The 22267-nt window shown below is 45.3% G+C and overlaps 1 pseudogene; it reads right to left on the reverse strand.

Annotated features, from left to right (window-relative positions):
- Positions 1 to 290: 290 nt before the first annotated feature.
- The window catches only part of LOC144784037 (uncharacterized), an 80382-nt pseudogene continuing 58405 nt past the window's right edge, over positions 291 to 22267 (reverse strand).

Here is a 22267-nt window from a genome sequence, read left to right on the forward strand (position 1 = left end):
ACACTTTGATCCCCATGCAGGTTGCCATAATATACACACTTTGGAACAATTATTTTCTGACTAATAAATTGTTCAAGAAAGTTATTGTAGATGAACTCAGAAACATTCTTTTATTCATACCTAGCCTAACTTTGTTAATTTGAAAAAGAAATTTAAAGAAAAGTGTTTCAAATTAAACATATTGATCCAAAATTGATGTGACGTCAGTTCAAAAAATTTGTGCTAGTTGGTAAGATAGGAAAAGTAATTTTTATTTGATATTTGGGTCAATTTTGAAAAATGTCAATTATAACTTTTGGGAGAATTGTAAAACAGGCGATCAATTCACATGTTAGAAATGAAGAATATATGCAATACTTTCAAGGTAGTCAGACGTGCCCATTAAAGGAAATTGTTGGAGTTTTGATTGAAGTCTTTCAGTAATCTCTCGGCTACGTCGTGTCACTCGAGGATTTAGCATACCTGAAAGTGACTGAGCCATCCTCATTTCTTGAAAACTTTGTTCTTTTTTTTAAATTTCTAAGAAATGATAAAAGTTTGGATGACTCCTACCTATGGCTTTATTAAAAGAGTTATGACATCCTTCGATGGAATTGTTCGTTTTTGCTCCTCCCTCTAAGCAAGTTAAGTAGCAGTTCCACCACTCAATGGGGAACCTTGGCTTCCTCCTGCTACCTGACCTGCTAAGATTGCCAATCCAGGTTCCCTCAAAATAATTTAAAAGAGGTGCCAATTTCTCTTCATTTGCTATAAAATATTCTGATTGTATAATTGCAGTGTAGAAGTCATCTACAAAATCAGGAGGAACAAAACACAAAGCTGTTAGTTTTTTTAACTCGTATTGTAGTTTGCTGTCTGACATATAATCTTCGGCTAAGGATGTTTTCTGTATTTTTCTCCAATACGCCTGAGAAAAGTGAAAAAAACAACCTTGAATTTGGGTGTCTGGATATAATTTACAAATAGTATTAATCATTTGTATCTCAAAATCAATTATTACTTTCCGAGGACTTTTGTTGAGAGTTTTGGTTTTTATAACTGATAAAAACTCAGTGTAAGTCGAAGATTGTCTGTCAGGCAGCAAACCAAATACTAAGGGGATAGTTGTGTGGTTAATATTACCATGAATAGTATAAATTTGGTTAAAAGGATGGGGGGTAGATTTAAATGTGCCGTCCATCATCCAAATTTCTGTATTTCCAAGAGTGGCCAAATTACGTGTTGTAGAAAAGATTAGAAGACATTTTTGAGGATTATCATTATCATGTAAAAGGAATGTTTCATTAGTAAAAGTCACAGTTAGTTCTGGGGGGATGTTAATATCGGAGAAAGTTTGTGGTCTTATTGCATGTGGATTGATGGCCTGTTTTGTTCTTTGAATCATGCGCCTTAAATTGGAGATTGTGGGCATATTACTGGCAACATGCATGGGGATGTTTTGTGCAACTTCCCGTAAAACTGAGCCACAGGGTTCATTGGAGGTGGCTGCCAAAAAGTGTATCTGCTGTAGATTTTCCCTTACTTCAATCTCCATTGCAGAGGCAGAGTGGTTATGCTCTGTGGACCTCTCCACTATGTCTCCCAGAGTAACCGCTCTGCCTTTGCAATGTGATGAGAAATATTCTACGCACCTCCAATGACTCCTGGGCTCAGTTAAACGATCTTTACAGTAAATGTAGCCACCAAATTTTAATAGCCTGTTACCCCTCTTAGATTGAACGTAATTTGCTCGGCGACTTGAATTATCTGTTGATGATCCTGTAAATAGAAGAGGATGATAAATGAGGTTTTATTTTTTTAAAACTACTTGTGTTTTTCTGTACAGAAAATTTATGGTATCTAAATAAAATTACTAAAATCAAGATTTTTTCTGTTTTAGAATGGATGCAAGATTTAGTTTAAACAAATCAATAAAAACTGGATTCAGACACTTTAACACAACTGTTTCCACCCATAACCATAACCACACATGCATTATAACGCATGGGTGGTTACTTACCACTAATAGCCTTTATCACGCATACATTTACTACAAGATACGTAGTAAAGGCATGTGTTTTAAAGGAAATTTAAAAAGGGGGGTTGGGGGGGTCTCCCCCCCCAAAAAAGTCTCTTTGTGATGCGTTTTATATATATATATAAAAAATAATAATATATCATGCCTGCGTTTTCAATGAAAATCATTGTAAAGATTTGGTTTTTAAGGTTTTTTTGTGGTAACAGTTATGCATGGTAATGGAATACGCGTTGTAACTCATGCGTGGAAAAATTATAAAAGGGGGTTTGGGGGGGTTTTCCCCCCCCCCAAAAAAGCTTACAAATCAGAAAGGGGGGTTGGGGGGATTTCCCCCCCCGAATAAAAGGCATGTGTTGAGACAGGATGCATATTGACAGTTTTAATATCTGATTAAAAAAAGTTAATTATAGATTTGTTTTTCAGAAATGTTTTCGATTGTACCTGAGGCTTGCATTTTTTTGTTCTTCTGCGGTGAAGTTACGTTTCCAATAGTATTGCTGTATGTGTTGCTTTCCTTTGTATTCTCTTTTCCAGTCTGTTTGGTTTTCCAGGTCAATGTTGTAGACGTAGCTGCAATTACATGTATTAATAATAGGATTAGAATAGTTATCATAAAATTATTGGTTAATCTGCAAATTTTAAATTGTTTTTTTAAGTTTGTTTAACTGTTTCATTATTTTCTAATATTACTATAAAAATCCTTAATTTAAAAAAACGAAGTAAGATGGTTGTTTTATTAGAGGTTTAATTAAAAAGATAAGGTAAATTAAAAGGTTGTTTAATTTATACCTGAATATTGGATGTTTTGTTCTTTCTGCAACAGATGTTGTAAGCTGTTCTTCCTTTTTCTAGTTTATGGTTTGATGTTAATGGTTCTCTTTGCGATATCTGGTTAAAAAGACATAGCATATTTTAAACAATTATTATTTAGACATTTTACACTTCTCTGTTGTATCTTTCTTAGTAAAGTTATTATATGTTGACAAAGATCTTCTCTGAGGTAAGTACCTAGCGGAGTAAGAATACTAAATCTAGCTCCCAGACACCGTCCAACACCTATCCTCAGGTAAGTACCCAGCGGAGTATGAATTGTAAATCTACCCCCATTCACCTACCTACTCCTTCCCAGAGGTAAGTAACCGATGGAGTTAGAATAGTAAATCTGGCGCAAAGATGCTAACAAACACCATCACATCTACCATGAGGTAAGTACCCAGCGGAGTAAGAATAGTAAATCAGGCCCCCAATCACTGACTAACACCTTCCCTGAGGTATGTAACGAGTGGTTTATGTATTGTTAATCTGGCTCTTCAACACTAATCAGCATCTTCTTTAATTTAAGTATCCTGCGGAGTTAGATTTGTAAAACTTGACCCCAGACTCAGCCTAACACTCTCCCTGGTGTAAGTTTTTAACAGTGTAAAAATTAAAAAACGTGCTCTCAGAAAACAGAGTTAGATTGTTGAACCAGTATTGGTTTTAAAAATACAAAAGACAAATTAAAAGGTTCTTTCATTTATACCTGAAATTTGGATGTATTCATGCAACTGATGTTTTAAGTTGATCCTCCTTTTTCCAGTTTATGTATTGACGGTAATGGAGATATCTGTTTTAAAAAACAAAGACATAGTATATTTTACAATTTAGAAATATTACATTTATTTGTTGTAACGTATTTTGAAAATTTAATATGTATCAACAAACACCTTCCATAAGTTAATTATTCAGCATAATAAGAATAGTTAATCTGGCTCACATACATTGTCCATAAACTTTTCTGAGGTAAGTCCATGGTGGTTTAAGACTACTTAATCTGGTCCACATACTCTGTCCAACATCTACCTAAATGAAAGCACTCAGCTGTCTAAAAATAATAAAACTTGACCCCAGTTAATACCCAACATCCTCCCTGAGGTAAGTTTGAAGCAGAGTAAGAATTGGAAAATGTGCTCTCAAAAAACAGTTACATCATTGCACCAGTATAACTTTTAAAATTAGATAAGGCAAATTAATAAGTTGATTTATTTGTACCTGAAGATTGGTTGTATTTGTCTTTCATGCAACTGATCTCTTAAGATGTTCTTCCTTTTACCAGATTTTTGATTGACGGTAATGGTTCTTTGTCTGATTTCTTGTTAGAAAAATAAAGACATAGCATATTTTAAAATTCTAAATTAGAAATATTACATTTCATTGTAGCTGCACCCGCCGCAATGTTAAAGATAAAGGATGTGACCGCCACCCTGGCGGTCACATCCTAATCTACACGGAGGGACCGCTGCTGCCCCTGCGGACGGTCCCTCCTACTCTATGGTAGCGAACGGACTCAGGTCCGTCCGCCATCATAATCGGCCCCTTGATCTAGCTCCCAAACTTTGTGCAACACCTACCCTGAGGTAAGTACACAGCGGTGTATGAATAGTAAATCTGTCTACAAAACAATGCCCAATCATATTCCCTGAGCTAAGTACCAGTCTGATTAAGAATGAAATATTTTGCCAATAGACAATGGCCAAACATCTTTCCTGCAGAAAATTAGTTCATACCTGCTTTTTTTTTTTTTTAAACTGCTTCTTTATCCGATTCAGTATAAAGTAAAATAATTATATATTTTAAATTTCAAAACCCATGCATTTTTATACTCAGTGGAAATATTACAAAAAGACAGAATTTTAAAAACACAAGCATTTTAATATCAAAATATTGACTAGTTACTTTGGGGCAGATTTACAAACCCCTTGCGCCTCTTTTGCACCACTGTTGCGTCACTTTTGTGACGCAGCGGCGGCGCAAAAGATGCGCCATGGTGCGGGCTATTTACAACGTGATGCATCTGGGAGTTGCGTCACGTTTTAAAGTTCTTTGCTTTAAGCAGGCGTTCCGGTGCAGGGGGGGGCGTTCTGGCGCAGGAACGCCTCATAAAAGTGGCTGAGTGAAATCTACAAGATATCACTCACTCACTTTTAGGCCAATGCTATGTCAAACCCTGCGCCTGCTTGAAGCAGGCGTAAGGCTTGCCGCAGCATTAGTAAAATGGGTCACAGAGCATTGCTGGAGCTGCGTCACACATGCGACGCAACTCCAACAATGCGACACCTTTACCGTTTTTGCCCCATGGTGCGCCGCATTGTAAATGCGGCGCATCATGGGTGGCGGAGGCATGGCGCACAATTACTGGAGCATCCCTGCTAATTTGCAGGTATGCACCAGTAATTGTAAATATGCCCCAACATGTTCTTTGCTCTCTACTCATCAAATTAATAATAATTTATTAGTTACTTTTCAATTTGAGTTAATTCTAGACATATATCATCTTTCACGGACATTATGGCATACATTGCTTTTTGGAAACATGGTTTCTGTGACATTTTGACAAAATCAAGCTAAAAAAAAGGAATACATGTTTTCCTTACTTTTGCGATATTTTTTTCAGTTGAAAGCAATTGTCACTCTCCTCAGATAAGTTCTGTTATGATAAAATTAAAATACATTTTGTTAAATCTTTTACCAGATTTACTATTCGTTTATATTATTAAATGTGTGTTAAAACGTGTACTTACTTTGGTCAGTAGATGGCAGTAACGGTCTAAAATGTATCCTTCTTTCTCCAGTTGCTCACAACAGTGTTTACTCTCTAGGTAGCGGCGAACCACTGATAAGAAAATGGTGGACAGCTCTTTATATATGTTAATTGAGTGACAACGGTAATTTGAAATAAAATATGTGTTTTAATCTGTTTTAAAAACTGGTTCAAATGGTGACTAAAAGTGTATTTTAAAATGCTTTTTTCTTAATAACAATTGACCTTCTTCGTCGAATTTTTCTTCCATCTTGCTTGGGGACACGTTTTTAGAGGGTCAGTGAAAGTGACAAAAGACAAACGCTGTCACTACGTAACGCATATTTTTTTAACCTATTAGTATCATTGTGTTTATTTCAGTGTCATTTGTGCTTGATGGACGTTGGGTGCTTCATTACGTTATATGCGTGGTATAATCCTTCGTTGAAAATTCCAGCGTGGTAAAGCCACTTGCGAAGTAAAATTCGCGTGGTAAAGCCATGCGTGGTATTTGTATGCGTGGTATAATCATACATTCCTCCTGCACAACCTACTCTCAGAAGGCAACCATTTTTTGCAACGGCCTTAAAACTTGTCTCTTCCCCTAGTTCACTTTGCCACTAGCGTTCTTATTGCCAGGACACTGCTTCAACTCTTATCACTATTAAGTGTTTCATTAATTCAGTCAAGATTGAACTTTTCATTGTAAAAAGAAGCAGAGAAACACATAACACTATTACCAATGACACTATCACTGCATGCGAAACCTAAAACACCCCCACCAGCAGCAACACCTTTGCAGTTTTCCATAAAATGACAGAGAGGAGACACAGAGAACCACACACAGCACCTTTCAATAAAATGGACATCATTGTGTTACACATGCAAACTAAACGCATTCCCAGCGCAAGTAATGGCACCAATTCCTTTATTTTACATGGCATTAGGGAAGAAACACTTTACTCAAACATACCCTTGTATGTGGAATGGAAATGTCTGTGCAAATTTCTCGTTGTCGTTATATATGCAAACTGTAGATAATTTTGTTTACAAGCTTGGTACTTTTGCATTATCTTGTCTTAAATTCATATATGTCGGGCTGCAGCCCACATGGTACCATAAAAAGTCAATAAAATATGTTTTGAAAAAAAAATCATGGAGGGTCCACTCAGCCTTTCATCCTTCTGGGGTCGATCAAATGAGTACCATTGAGTTGGGTAACAATAAACATCGCGCAAGAAATCACTGTCCACACTTCTTCAAGGAGCAAGAAAGGCCACTTTATTTTAAGACAGGTGCATAATACATTTCTTGAACACATTCATTATTTATTTATATCATAAAATTCCAATCTACACATTATGCCTAAACTCCCTACCTAACAGAACCCGAAACTAACTCTTGACTAATACCCCCAGGATTACCCAACGAGCTACCCTTCAGGATGGCCAACCCGCTCCAGGCTGCCCACCCCACTAGCCAAAACCGCCACCCAGGAAAACCTTTAGCGTTTTCCTGCCCCACCCAAAGAAGGAAGGGAAGGAGCACCCCACAACTGCACCTGAAGAACTGTGGCAAGTAAATCTCTAAGCTCCAGAAGGAAAAAGAACTGCCTAATGCAGATAGATGGACCCCGTCCACACAGAATACATACTTCCCTGAAATATTCCAATTATGATGAGCCAACTGTATATACATAAATGATGACAAAACGTCGTATCGTTCTCTTCACATTGCGTCCTGCCTTCTCCATGGCGGAATAGCTCCTTGCCCCAGGCCATCGCAATCGAGGCACGAACTCCGTCCATATCACCATGGTGCTCACCCATGTGCTCTTGAGGACTACGAGATCATGATACATGAACTTTAGCAAGGTCAAACCTGATAGAGAAACTAAGTCAAATTCACCAACATGCAGCACCAGTAGACCCGAAGGGCCCCCCCCCAACCCTGTGAAACCATAGAAGCCAAAGCAGGAAAATACCGCCCAAACGCATGCCCCCTGCGCCATGCCAGGAGACTTCAAGTGTCAGACTGCTGAAACCAAGAGATCTCCCACAAAGCTGACGCGCAGCGACTATAGCAGCCAGTTTAACAAAAGAGCGCCCAGGATCCACACCCCCTTATTTATCCAGCGACTGGGGCCAAAGACCTAGGGGAAAAAGAGAGGTCCGGCAAAGCAAAGGCGGACTACTTTCTCCAACAAAACCTTGCGGAGGACAGCTAACACTGAGAAACAAGGATGGGACCGCCATCAGTATGACAAAAACTTTGTCCCCCGAGATACGGCGAGGAGAAGACACAAAAACCTCCCAGTCCCCCACAGGGCAGCATGCATACACACCGCTGCTACCCAGAAACACCCCACCTACCCCTCCCCATCTGATCAGTGTTGGACATACTCGGCCACAGGCGTACCCTGACATGGTCCCCCCACCACCTCGCCGTGGACCCTCCCCCACTCAACCCCTCAAACCCAGCAGATCAGAGGCCCGAAATGCCCTGAAGAATACCCACACAAAGCACAAACGAAATTTCTGTGGCACTCCAAAGCATCATAGCAGCACACCTCCCAGTGCGATAAAAGCAAATGAATCAAATCAAAGGGGCACCGGCCGCCGTAGCTTCCAACCACCAGCCCGGAGCCTACCCACCCTTTCAGAACTGTACGAAACAATACCCCCCCCCCAACCGAAAAACCCTCCCCCACCAAAGCTGACCATAAAAAGACACCCCTGCCAACCGAAATCATCGTGAGGGAAAGGCCTTAGGTCGCTAAACGTAAAACAAACCGCAATAAAAATTGTGCATCAGCTAACCCAGCCCTGACCGTACCTGCCATCCCCACCAAACTGCAAAAAACTCAGGCCAGGCCTTCAAAGAAATCCGCCGTGCAGAGGCAGCTACGGAATGTGCTACCAAAATGGCGGACCCTCAATTCCCAAAGTCCCATACGTACCGTGGAATTGCCGTTAGTGCCAGATCCGGCCCGGGAGCCCACTCGCGGAATACGGACCCTTGAAAGCGAGATAAAGAATCAGCGACACAACTAATGGCTCCCGGAGCATGCCGAGCTCCAAGGCAATATGCAGTTGAGAAACACTGCAACACGAAGCCGCACAGGAGCTGTAGCACACGCAAATCGCGGGCTCTTTGTTGGTGAACAAGGTCAACTACCGCTATATTGGCCACATGAAACAATACGGCGCGAATCTGAATTCCCCCCCCCCCCAGATACACAGAGCAACCCACAACGGGAAGAGTTCCAAAAAACGCAATGCTGCGACCGTATCCTTTCCCGCGCACTGGCCAGCAGCCGCGCACCAACGACCTTCCCAATATGCCGAAGCCATGAGCTCCTTATGCATCCGTGAAAAAGCTGCCACCTGCCACACCATGTCCTCATCCGCAAAAAACAAGGACACGCCACTGACATCTTGCAGGAAACGCAACCAGATAGTCAAATCAGCACGGACAGCAGTTGTAAGGCGCACACGAATGATGAGGAATGCCGGCGCCTGACATCGAGAGGCCCAGATGTCGACAAAAAACGTCCTACCCGCCCGAACGACCCAACAAGCAAAATTGAGGCACCCCAAAAGTTTCCGTACGTTCCGCCGCCCACTTCGTGGACTCCCAACACCAAGCGTATGAAATCAGTCATCTCCCGCACGATAGCAGCAGGCAAGCGCAGCAGCATAGTCGCGGTATCAATCGCAATCCCGAAGAAATTCAGAGATGTACAGGGACCTTCGGCCGTAACCGGCGCCAGAGGAAAGCCCAAACCCCGGTCAAAGCCGAAAGATTACCAAAGCCGCCTGATACTGCCCGGACTGACCCCCCACCCCCCCTTGTAAAAGAAATTAATCAAGGTAATGGCAGACCAAGAAGCAGCCGCTGACAAAAATTGAAGCGCACTGCAGAAGGGTACTGAGGGTCTCAAAGAGGGAACATGACACCGAGCAGCCCATGGGTAATACTTTATGAACATAAAAACATCCCCCAAAATGCATACCAAAGAGACCCAACAAAAACCACTGAGGGATCGGAAGGAGCCGGAAAGCCGACTGATGTCACTCTTTGCCAGCAAAAAACCCCCAACGCCTGCCCAGCGAACGAGCCGTAAGGCGTCATCCCCTGAAGCATAGGGCACGGTTGAGGCAGCTGGGTCAATGAATTCGGTGACGGATGCACCCTCCAGGCCAGGACCGACGATGGAGGAGGTGAAAACTCCCCCATCACCCTTTGGGGACCGCCCCCCAGTGGAGAGACGATCCAATCAGAGAGAGGACAACTCAGAAAAAGGACCTGCAAACCGATCCCTCAGCATCCAACTTCTGCTGCACAAACCTGAGAGCACTCCCTCACCGACCGCAGATTGTCAGACCACCACCCCACCCGGAGACCCTGATAACCAAACCGAAACCCAACCCTGAAAAACCCAGAACAAAATCGCAGCAGCCTCAAAGTCAGGATAGTCCACCAACCGCAGAATCAGAATGTGCTGCTCAATAGGGGTAGGAGCCCTCATGTGCAAAGTGCGGAGGTTGTCACCTACCCCCTGAACCCCTCCCCCGTCCTGCAACCCGCAGTCCGTGAAAACACTGTGTGAGAGCATGCCGCCCCCCCCCCCACACTGCACACACTCGTGGCAATCGGTTTGGCAGGATACTATCCTCCGCAACCATGTTTTGAACAGCCACGCCATCCCCAAACTGTAGAAAATCTTCCCCCGTAGGTTGCATAGTAGAAACATTCAAAACCACGGCCGCTCAAGCCGCAGTGTCAGAGCGACTCGCTCACCAACAATCCCATCCCCCGCACCAATTAATCTTATACTCTTAACAGGGAGACTCTCCCTTGCTGCGTGACAATTTTTTTATTTTATTTTTTTTTTTTACAGCCACCCCATCCCCAACTGTAGAAACATCCCTTGTAGATTGCACATCAGAAACATTCAAAAACTCACAGGCCGCTCAAGCCCCGTTGCCAGAGCGACTCGCTCACCAAGAACCCCATCCCCTGTACCAAAACGATGTGGTACTCGTAACAGGGAGACTCTCCCTAGGGTTCCACACGGACCATCTTTACCTCCCGGCAACTGTGCCGACTTCCGCTGAACCATCCAGTTAGCTAGCCCACTCCCCCTGTGTCACTTACCGCCGCGTGGTCCCACATGACTCCTGCAAAAATACGAGAAACAGGGGGTTGCCCCAGCCCACCCCTCTGGGCCCGTGCTGCCAAAAGCCCAATTCCCTTACCCCGCAAACTCCCCACCTACCCATTCATCATCTTGTACATCCAAATAGAAATCTTCCCAGAAAATTGAAAACTTTTGCCCTGCCACTTGGCAGCGCCCCATCAACAATTCCCCCATCAGAAAACTGCCAGTCAACATCATGAAAGCTCCGCGCGCGCAGAAAACTTCCAGAAGAGAGATCCGCTCCAGATCCCTCTCCCGTGATCCCACCACTGGAAACAGCCGTAGGGACAGCTCCCAAGCCCGAAGAAACAGTCCTCAGCCGCTCAGCCGGAGGAACAGCTCGAAAACTGCGGCCGCTCAAACCAGACCGAAAAATCCGCAAAAACTACCTCCCCCCCACAGAGGCAAGGGAAACACCCCAAGAGGACCCAGCAACCGGCGCCAACCCAGGGGCACCACCCAACCCGGGCGCCGAACCCACCCCGGGGGGCGGCAGGCATCCCGCGGCGAGCCGGGAACAACACCGGGCTGGTGACAGAGGACGCCCACCATGGCCAGAGGCTGGAGGGAAACAAGGGGGGGGGCAGCGGAACCAGAAACCATGAGCCAGGGGGGGGGCCGAGGGGGGGGGGGAAGAGAAGTACAGCAAAAAAAGGGGGTGGGGGCAATTCTGGGCAGCCCTGGGCCAAATTGCTGGGGTAAAATGCAGGAGGGCTTGGCCCAAGCACAGGGGTGGAGCGAGGCGGCGGGGAGCGCTGCCCAATCACCCAAATGGGGCGAAGCCCCGCCTGACAAACCAGGCACTGAAGGGTGAGGGGCCCACGGCGAGAGGAGCATGAACATGTGTCCCGGTGAGGCACGTAGGGCCGAAAATTCCGCCCTCGCCGGGCCCCCAGCAACAACAGGAGACTTCCTGGTCCTGACAGGAGGGGACCCAAACATACGCGGGGCCTGCCGGCCCACGGAGCGACCCCGCCCACCCCCCGGGCGCCCCACACAATTCAGCAACTCACAAAGGCAAAGGCCTACCTGCTGGCGGGCGCCCGGGTCGCCGGCGGGGTCCCCGAGTCAGCAGGAACCTGGGCCGGCATCTGGAAAGCCGCCGGCATGGCGGCCCCTCCGCCGCCTTCGTCGTCCATGTCAAGCGACACCAGCAGCCGCCGCCCGCGGCCCGCCCTCAGCAGCCTTGCGAGAGGGGGGGGGGAGAAAGGGGCCGGCCGAACCAACCCACGCCTACCGCCGGCACTCCCAGGCAACCTGAGGTCCTAGCACCCGGCGTCGTAAAGCGCCCGGACAGCCCGCCCGACCTCCGCCGCCTCCTCCATGGCCCCCCTGACGGAGAACAGTAAGCGGGCGGGGCAAAAAGAACCTCCCTTCCCTTGCCTCCCTCTAACGCCGTGCCCAACCGCCAGCCTGACTTCCCTTTAATACCTCCCCCCAATCAACCCCACCTGCTTAACTGATTCTCGCGCGAACACGCCCAGGGAGAGACCAGCTCGCCCCTGACTCTCCCTGGGTCCCCCCTCTGGGGCCTCATTTATGAGGCCGTGCGTCACTTTTACGCCGCCGGTGCGTCATTTTTTGGGACGCACCAGCAGCGTAAATAATGTGCCTTGTTGCACCTTATTTACAAAGTGACGCATCTAGGTAGATGCGTCACTTTGTAACCCCTGCGCCACATTATACCTGCGCCAGGTATAATGTATGCAAGGGGGGCGTATTGACGCAAGGAAGGGTCGTAGAAGTGATGCAGTGAAATCTATGAGATTTCACTGCGTCACTTTTAGGACGCCGTTGCGTCAAAATCTTGCGCCTGCCTCACAGCAGGCGTAAGACTGACGCATGCCCTTTCACATGGGGCTTGCCCCATGTGAAAGGGAGCATTGCTGGAGTTACGTCACGTGTGTGACACACTCCAGCAATGCGTCACTTTTGCGCTTACAGACACGTCAGAAATACTGACGTATCTGTAACTCCTTGCGACATGATGCGTCACACATTAAATATGATGCATCATTGGTGTCGCAAGGAGTGCGCAGTGAAAAGTGACGCATCGCTGTTTTCACGCAGCGATGCGTCACTTTTCATAAATGAGGCCCACGTTATTCAGCGCCAAGATGCCCTGGGTGAACGTGTGCTTTACAAACATATGTTATGTTACAGATTAAGCTAACAAGCGCTAAGGTGTCTTCAGCTAGAGCTAAATTACTGCCTCTGCCGCAATTATACAATTAACAGAAATTTTAAATGATCGTGCTCTCATAACAAGACCAGAGAAATTTCTTGATGGGGAGAGGCCTCTTTTGATTTCAAGGAGGCATGTTCTAATAACTTCCTAATGCATTTCACTTCCACCTTGTGTTTTAATATCCCAATTTTTCATTGGCACTGTCTTCTGCTTTTAGCTGGTGGGTTGTGACAAAAAGCTTGCAGTATTATTTATTAGGCGTGTTAGTACCAGGTGCTGAATCTCATCTGGTAACAATTGATGTGATTTCTCATCTGGTAGTACTTGTAATCTGTAAAGTTGTATTTCAAGAGAATAAGGTGCAGAAAAACTACTCAGCAAAGTTTGTAATTTGGCCCTAAATATGGTACATTTGCTGAGTCCAAGAAACCAGACATTTCCCACAGCCAAAGTAATTAATAAAGCATATTTGTCTACTGCAAAAGTCCATTCATGTGAAAATAGCACATCAATATAAACTCATATATGTTAATGGACACAGCTGTGATGTTGCAGTTACACAAATAAATTAAAGTATAAACACGAATGGAAGTTTGTTCATGCTGATCGTACATTGAAAATTAGGAATAGTGCAGATGAGCAAAAAGAAAGCTGTCAGTTAAACACTTTAAGCATCTCAAGAAGAGTTCCACAGTGGAACTAATATGCTCTTTGACTCCTACATAATACCCAGGCCTATGAATAACTTGATTGATGTGTGCCTCATATCACATGTACATCTAGTATAACGGGGTGACCCAGTGCCCCTCAGAACCTGAGAGTACAAGAATGTGGGAAAAGTTGGTTCTGTTAGGTACAGAATTGATTTTGGTTTACTGAATACTATTGTGTTGTTTTTTGAAGGGGAGTGTCCGGTGTTTGGAGACTGCTGCTGCTTCACCCACGCTGTGAAATCACCACTTCCGCGGCCCCCGCTACGCGGGGTCCGCTCGTGCTTGAGGTCTCCCGGAACAGCTATGGGGACGGAATCTTGACACTAAGGGTCGGAGTGGAAGCGCCCTCGTGACTAAGGCTTTTTGCGGGACTGCGAGGACCAGCATTCAGAGCGGCTGGTGATCTGCCGCAGCTGGTCCTCTTCCCCCCCCACCTTCTGCCTGGTTAAAGCCCTCTACGGACGCCGCCTACCTGGTGCTGCTATTGTGTTGCTTTTTGAAGGGGAGAGTCCAGTGTTTGCAGAGACTGCTGCTGCTTCACCCACGCTGTGAAATAACCACTTCTCATGGCCCCCGCTACGCAGGGGCCGCTCGTGCTTGAGGTCTCCAGGAACAGCTGAGGGGACGGAATCTTGACACTAAGGGTCGGAGTGGAAGCGCCCTTGTGAATAAGGCTTTTTGCGGGACTGCGAGGACCAGCATTCAGAGCGACTGGTGATCTGCCGCAGCTGGTCCTCTTCCCGCCCCACCTTCTGCCTGGTTAAAGCCCTCTACGGACGCCGCCTACCTGGTGCTGCTATTGTGTTATTTTTTGAAGGGGAGAGTCCGGTGTTTGCAGAGACTGCTGCTGCTTCACCCACGCTGTGAAATCACTACTTCTCGCGGCCCCCGCTAGGCGGGGGCCGCTCCTGCTTGAGGTCTCTAGGAACAGCTGAGGGGACGGAATCTTGACACTAAGGGTCGGAGTGGAAGCGCCCTTGTGACTAAGGCTATTTGCGGGACTGTGAGGACCAGCATTCAGAGCGGCTGGTGATCTGCCGCAGCTGGTCCTCTTCCCGCCCCACCTTCTCCCTGGTTAAAGCCTTCTACGGACGCAGCCTACCTGGTGCTGCTATTGTGTTGCTTTTTGAAGGGGAGAGTCCAGTGTTTGCAGAGACTGCTGCTGCTTCACACACGCTGTGAAATCACCACTTCTCGCGGCCCCTGCTACGCGGGGGCCGCTCGAGCTTGAGGTCTCCAGGAACAGCTGAGGGGACGGAATCTTGACACTAAGGGTCGGAGTGGAAGGGGCCTTGTGACTAAGGCTTTTTGCGGGACTGCGAGGACCAGCATTCAGAGCGGCTGGTGATCTGCCGCAGCTGGTCCTCTTCCCGCCCCACCTTCTGCCTGGTTAAAGCCCTCTACAGACGGCGCCTACCTGGTGCTGCTATTGTGTTGTTTTTTGAAGGGGAGAGTCCGGTGTTTGCAGAGACTGCTGCTGCTTCACCCACGCTGTGAAATCACCACTTCTCGCGGCCCCCGCTATGCGGGAGCCGTCCGTGCTTGAGGTCTCCAGGAACAGCTGAGGGGACGGAATCTTGACACTAAGGGTCGGAGTGGAAGCGCCCTTGTGACTAAGGCTTTTTGCAGAACTGCGAGGACCAGCATTCAGAGCGGCTGGTGATATGCCGCAGCTGGTCCTCTTCCCGCCCCACCTTCTGCCTGGTTAAAGCCCTCTACGGACGCCGCCTACCGGGTGCTGCTATTGTGTTGTTTTTTGAAGGGGAGAGTCCGGTGTTTGCAGAGACTGGTGCTGCTTCACCCACGCTGTGAAATCACCACTTCTCGCGGCCCCCACTACGCAGGGGGCCGCTCGTGCTTGAGGTCGCCAGGAACAGCTGAGGGGACGGAATCTTGACACTAAGGGTCGGAGTGGAAGCGCCCTTGTGACTAAGGCTTTTTGCGGGACTGCGAGGACCAGCATTCAGAGCGGCTGGTGATATGCCGCAGCTGGTCCTCTCACTGCCCCACCTTCTATTATTTAAGCATCATTCCATCCGCGCACGCAGGACGCGTGCGGGCCGGCGCCGGGCGAAGCCCGGGCCAAGGGCGGGCCCGTTCAAGCCCGTTAAAGACCGTGTAAGACCGGCCCGGGCCCCCTCTCTAACCCTGTTTTTATATGCCCAATGAATAGTATGTATGCTCTACACTTGCATTGACATATTTTGAGCTGCTCCTTATTTAATATAAGTGTTAGTTTGGGATTGTATATTGTGTTACTTCAGCAGCATGACTACACGTGGAAGCAGGTGTAAAACAGCTGCAGAATGGGGTCAGATAGTAGGTCCCATAGATAACTTTCTTATAAGGGCGAACTCCTTCAAAGATCGGGGAATTTCCGACTTGGAACGCAGAGTATCCCAAGACTTAGCCTTGGCTTTGGAGAAAAGATCTTCCTTGGGTCACCTTGCGACTGTTAGAACGCCTGAGCAGGTCAGGAAACTTACCCCCATAGAAGTTTGTGCTGATGTGCATAGCCTACCAAATGTGGTGGACTTATCAGCATCAGAACTTCTGTCTGACTCCCAAATAAGTCTGGAACTGGAAAGAACTCCAGATTTATCTATTCATACCACACCAGAAGCAACAAGACAGCTGAGGGGAAAGAGGGAGGGCGCTGTAAGGAAAAAACGGGACAAACGGAAAATTATAAGGGCTAAGAAGACACATGAGCCACTTAAAAATCAGGGGGAGAGTTTCCAAACTGTACAGAAGGGGGGAAAACAGGAATATTGAGCCACCAAATCCTGTAACAAGTGAGTTCTTGGGAAATGAAAGCACTGAGGCTTTGATTAATACGGTAGGGGGAGAAAACGACAAAGTGGTAGATAACCAACTTCTAATACAAATGGGAGGGTTATTTAAATCTTATCTCTCCCCGGTAGAAATTAGATTACAGCATATTGAAAAACATCTATCTGAATTAACTGCCCTCTCAAAAAGAAAAAAAACATCAACTCCTGGGATATCAAAGATTGGGGGAAACAAACTATTTACCGTTAAATCAGCGGGTCCACAAGTAACAAAAACTGCGGCAACAGGGCTAAATGTAACATCAAAAACCCCTGCAGCAGCAGAGAAGAAAACTATAGATAACCCCAAAGAACCCAATGCGCAGGTCAGGAGGTTTAGTAATACCCCCAAAGCTCCTCCGACAGACGTTAATAGGGATTCTTACAGGGGAGTTCCCAATAGTAGACTCACTGTTAATCTCCCCCCCGAGGCTAGCCCCTTTGTGGTGGTGATGACTGGCGTCCCGGAGTTGCTAAACACCACAGTGGAACCTACCTGGGCACTAAAGAACAAGGTCCAATATTGGCTTAATAAAAATCGACCATTACCACCCTATTGGACGAGTAAGATCCTAATGGTTCGAAGGGCTTCTTGGGTGGGGCATGGAAGGAAATCAATCCAGGGTGACTGCGTCCTAGTTCATTTTAAGGATCCACGCACAGTGAATCATATTTGTTCATGGGGTACCCAAGACAACAACAAAGGCATAGATACAAAACAACTCTCTTTTTTTATCCCCCTGGGTCCCAAAATGATTTAGCCAATGAAGAGAATTGGCATAGAGTAGGCCACCGAGACTTAGGAAGAGAGTGGGAGGATTGGGGAGGTAATCCCACCAGATATCATACCAGGGAGGATTGGGGAAGAAATTCCACCAGATATCCTATTAGGGAACCAGTTTTTAGGGATACCTGGAGAGGAATCCCAACTACGAACAGGTATAGCTGTCTGGAGATGGTTGATTGACCACCAGCATCAAACGGGCCTTTGATTGGAGATCGGGCGCCTCTTGACTGTACCCCACCACAGGGTGGGAGAGTTAACATCAGACAGGTAGAATCGGTCCCTCTGGCTGCAGACACTAGCCTAATGGTAGCAATTCCGAGAGTGAGCGACACAACCCAGTTGAAAGTTACAGTACCCCTGGAGGAAGTAGATAGTTTGGTTGAGGGTTACTCCTTTCGCTTGATCTCATGGAAAATAGCTGGTCTCTCACGGAGGTTAGAGGACCCGGTATGGTTAAAATTTGTCGAATCTTTCGATATAATCTGCCTCCAGGAGACTTGGAGCAGAGGGGACCTTGGCCTGGATGGCTATCAAATTTTCAATGTTTGTGCTGAACCCTCACATGCTGGAAGAGCCAAGGGCGGTCTTATGAAAGCTATTTCGGTAAAGCATAATAGGATAAAAACTGTCACACTGGCGGAATCTCCATGGTACCAATTGCTTGTGATTAAGGACTTATTTCTGGTGCCTTTGCTTTTAATCAATTGGTACAATAATATATTCGATTCCCATGTTACAGTGGTCATTGAAAAATTACAGGATGAGATTGTTAAAGTAACCAATACTATATTTCCTCTTTTTATCATGTGGGTAGGTTATTTTAACTGTAGTTTGTGTAAATTTAGTGGCTCCAGAGTTTGTGGTTTAGTAGATCTAAATGATCAGCCATTTGCACACTTTAAGCACTCAAAACAAGGAGAGGTCTTAAATAATATTATAATGATTAATGACCTTTGTGCCCTGGATATGTCCAACTTTTCAAGGTTTCTGAGTATCCCTACCTTCCATGGTACGGGAGGTCAGATGAGTGTAATTGATTTTACTTTAGTCTCCAGAAAATATACTCATCTTATCAATGATTTTCAGATTGAGGCAAACCCAGCTAGTGACCATAACCCCCTAATTCTGAGTCTGTGTCCCGTTTTCAAGAGAACGCAGTCTGTGGACCATCCAATCAAATTTAGCCAGAATCAGGGGGTCACCTTAAAGTGGGATAAGGTAGATGTAAGTCACTTAGAGGAGGAGATTTTCAAAACAAACAAACAAAGGTTAGATGCTTGCTTAACCCCCTCAAATGAGCCAGACGTAGTAATCAAGAACTTCGAGGCTCTTCTAGGTAATGTGGCTTCCCACCTCCTAAAAACTGTGGGAGCAAAAAAGGGAAATACTTGTAAATGGTTTGATGCAGAATGTTCTAGAGCACAATCTAGACTAACGAAGGGACTACATCAAGCCCCACGGGATAGGGAGTTGGTCAGAAGGGCACGGAAAACCTATAGAGATGTCATTATTAAGCGTAAATTAGATTTAAAGAAAAAGGCATGGGAGGATTTAGGCAAAGCCTCAGAGTTAAAGGACACCCGACTCTTTTGGAAGGTAATAAACCGCCCTTTCTTAAAAGTGAAGAAAAGGATACTATGCAGGTCCATATCCCAGGGGACACCTGGGAAGCACATTATGGGAAGATTTTTAATCCAAAAGGGGCACCCCTGCCAATTGTCAATGAGGGGATTTGTGATTTTAACCTGGAGTCAGCAAATATGCTTAGCCTCTCATTGACTCTTCCTGAGGTAGAGGCCGCATTAAGAAAAGGCACCCCATTAAAGGCTCCAGGGCCGGACTCAGTCCCTCTGGACCTTTTTAAACATAACATAGAGGTGTGGGCACCACTGTTATTACTTTTGTTCAGAGCAGTTGTGGTAGGACGCATCCCGACTTCATGGCAAGAGGCTGTATTGGTTCCGATATTTAAAAAGGGCAACAAATGCGACCCCTGTTGTTACAGACCAATATCGCTAATAGATGCGTCTTGTAAATTGATGGGTAGGGTGATTCTGGCCCGCCTGGAAACCTGGGCCGAGTCAACTGGTATTATTGTTGATTCCCAATACGGGTTTAGGCAGGGAAAAGGCACTACCGAGCAGGGCCTAAATTTGGCATTAATCATGGGTAAGTACATGAGGGCTAAGCGTGGTTGTATCCACTTGGCCTTCATGGACTTATCCAGTGCCTTTGATACTGTATGTAGAAATAAATTGTGGCAAATGATGGAGTCTATAGGGTTCGAAGAGTCGTTGGTCACCCTCCCCCGCAGACTCCATGCGGCCACAACAGTATGGATCAGATTTGGCCCCGCCGGGGAGAAGACAAAGTCTATACCATCGACCGAAGGTGTTCGCCAGGGGTGTATATTGGCTCCTTTTTTGTTCCTGGTGTACACCAATGGTTTGGAAGCTTTTTTGTTGGAAAGCTGTGTAGATTTCCCCCTGGTTAATGGTAAACGGATACCGATGTTATCTTATGCAGATGACACGGTTTTAAGGACCCTAACTGCCAACAGCATGCAAACTTGTTTGAATGCCTTTGAAACTTTCATACAAGGATTAGACCTAAGGGTCAACTTCACAAAGTCCTTCACCATGGTCTACGGCCCAAAAGGGGTAAAATCTCGCAGGCTTATGGTGAAGGACTCAACCATTGTGAAAGTTGATAGTTGTAATTACCTGGAGAATTTATTTAATAAAACCTTGAGCTGGGATCCTCTAATATCGGCCCGTGTGCCAAAGGCTACCCAAGCCGTAGAGGCTATCTTCCGCTTTTCAAGCAAATTGGGTCAGAAGCCGGTTGCAGAATTAAAATCTTTATATAAAGCAAAATGTATCCCAGTTGCAACATACGGTGTGGGCGTGTGGGGTACACAATCCTGTAACAAAATCCAAATCATGGAAAATAAGTTTATAAAGCGCCTTTTATCTGTCCCATCTGGTACTTCAAACAGCTTCTGCCATACTGAGGTGGGTCTTGAATTTGTGAGTGACATTATCCATGTCTCCCCCTTGCTGCTTTGGTGCAAGGTTTGGAGTTCTGATGATTTGAAACTCACAAAGGAAATACTACAAGATTGCCTTAAGCTTGAATATTTTGCGAAGATTCCATGGTTATTATATGTCAGGGATAGGCTTGGGTCATATTTTTCTAAATGTCGAAACTGCTGGTAGTGAGACTAAGCTAATAATTAAAGAGGCCTACCGCACCAGGTTAGGCATGTTAAGAAATAGCGAGAGCGTGGTATACCACAGGGGAAGGTTGCAGCAGCAGCCTTACCTTTCGTATATAGCGCATACTCAATGGCGCTTCTATTTGACCAGGTTCCGCCTTAACACACTGCATTTCTTATTTGCTTTCCCAAAGCAAGTGGGGTGGTGTGAGAGACTACCCCCTTGCTCCTGTAACAACAAAGTCTCACAAAATACTGTGCATCTTGTTCTTTTCTGTACTTTGTACAAAGATCTAAGAAATCGATTTATCAGGCCTGTTTTGTTAACCTTTGGATCCCGCTATTATAAAGAGGGATATGAATATTTACTCTCACTATCAACTCCAGCCATATGCAGTGCTGTGCTTAATTTTATTAGAGTGGCGCTCACCATCAGAAATCGATACTGTTTATCATCATGGAATTATTGTGTAGACTGATATCAATATCGATTGCACTTGCACTTTCAAAATTTCTCCTTTTAATATATGTGACTTTTTAACTTACATGTATCCCAATGTATTGTAAATCAATCTATGGAAAATATAATGTGTTTATGGACGTCAATATAACTGTATGGTCCTTTTAAATTCGTATAATGTGTAATGCTTCTTTTAAATTTGTTGTACTTTTATGATTCTGTTCTTGTGAATCGAAATAAAGTTTATGATGATGATGAATACTAACCAATAGAAACAAACAACAATGAATGACAATACTCCCAACTTTTCAGGAAAAATAAATGAAAAAGGGAAGAAAGGCAAACACCATGAATCAAAAACCAAAAATAAACCAAAATTAAATCAATCAAAGTCTGTATTTAAGGATAAATCCATATGTTCTATTATATTTTATGGTATCGAGATGACATAACAGGGCGTCAAAGTTCACAACATACAATTTGTTCCAACGCTGCAGGTGATGTAGTGAAAAAAGTGTGAAAAAAGTGCTGAATGTGAACAAAATATATACAGTGCTGTACGAATTGCTGATCTGGTCATTCAAAGGACATCCATCCCTTGGTTCATAAAGCTCCGCACCTCTTGGGTTTTAAATTTCCAGCGGAGAGAGTAGGGTCAGGTTTATCACAAGCACGTCGATGTTTCGACCAAATGTGGTGCGTGATTGACTACTAGGCACCGCGGGTCTTCCTCAGGACAAGGGGATACTAGGGACAGCCAGCATTATGGTTCACTGTAGGGTGGACTCACAAGGCAATGACTGGAGTAAGGTCCTAGATGGTGATAATTCACATCAATAGGACATCTTGGTTCTCTTCGGCGTGGCTCGGGAAATGAAGGACCGCCAAGGGATGGATGTCCTTTGAATGACCAGTTTCAGAAATTCGTACTGTACTCTATATATTGACAAAAAGATCCAGAGGATTCATTTGACTGCAAAAAGGAATTGAAAAGGGTATGCAACTTGGGGAGGAGAAGTGGTGCCAAGTGTGCAAAAATTCCACTGTAACACCCATCTGGTTCTGGAGCCTTATCTTTCTTGAGTGTCTGAAGTTCACTGGGACGTTCTTGTTGTGAGATGTCAGATTCTAAAAGAGTATAGTCTGGTTGACAATCAGAGGTACATTGAATACCTGCAAGGAACTGAGAATATCAGCATCTGAGGGTGCAGATTCTGGTTTGTATACATCTTTATAAAAGAGGAGGAATTCATCCAAAATATCAGAATTTTTAAACCTTAATATGTTTTGTT

The sequence above is a fragment of the Lissotriton helveticus genome, chromosome 10 (assembly GCF_964261635.1).
Source record: "Lissotriton helveticus chromosome 10, aLisHel1.1, whole genome shotgun sequence".
Classification (NCBI taxonomy): Eukaryota; Metazoa; Chordata; class Amphibia; order Caudata; family Salamandridae; genus Lissotriton; species Lissotriton helveticus.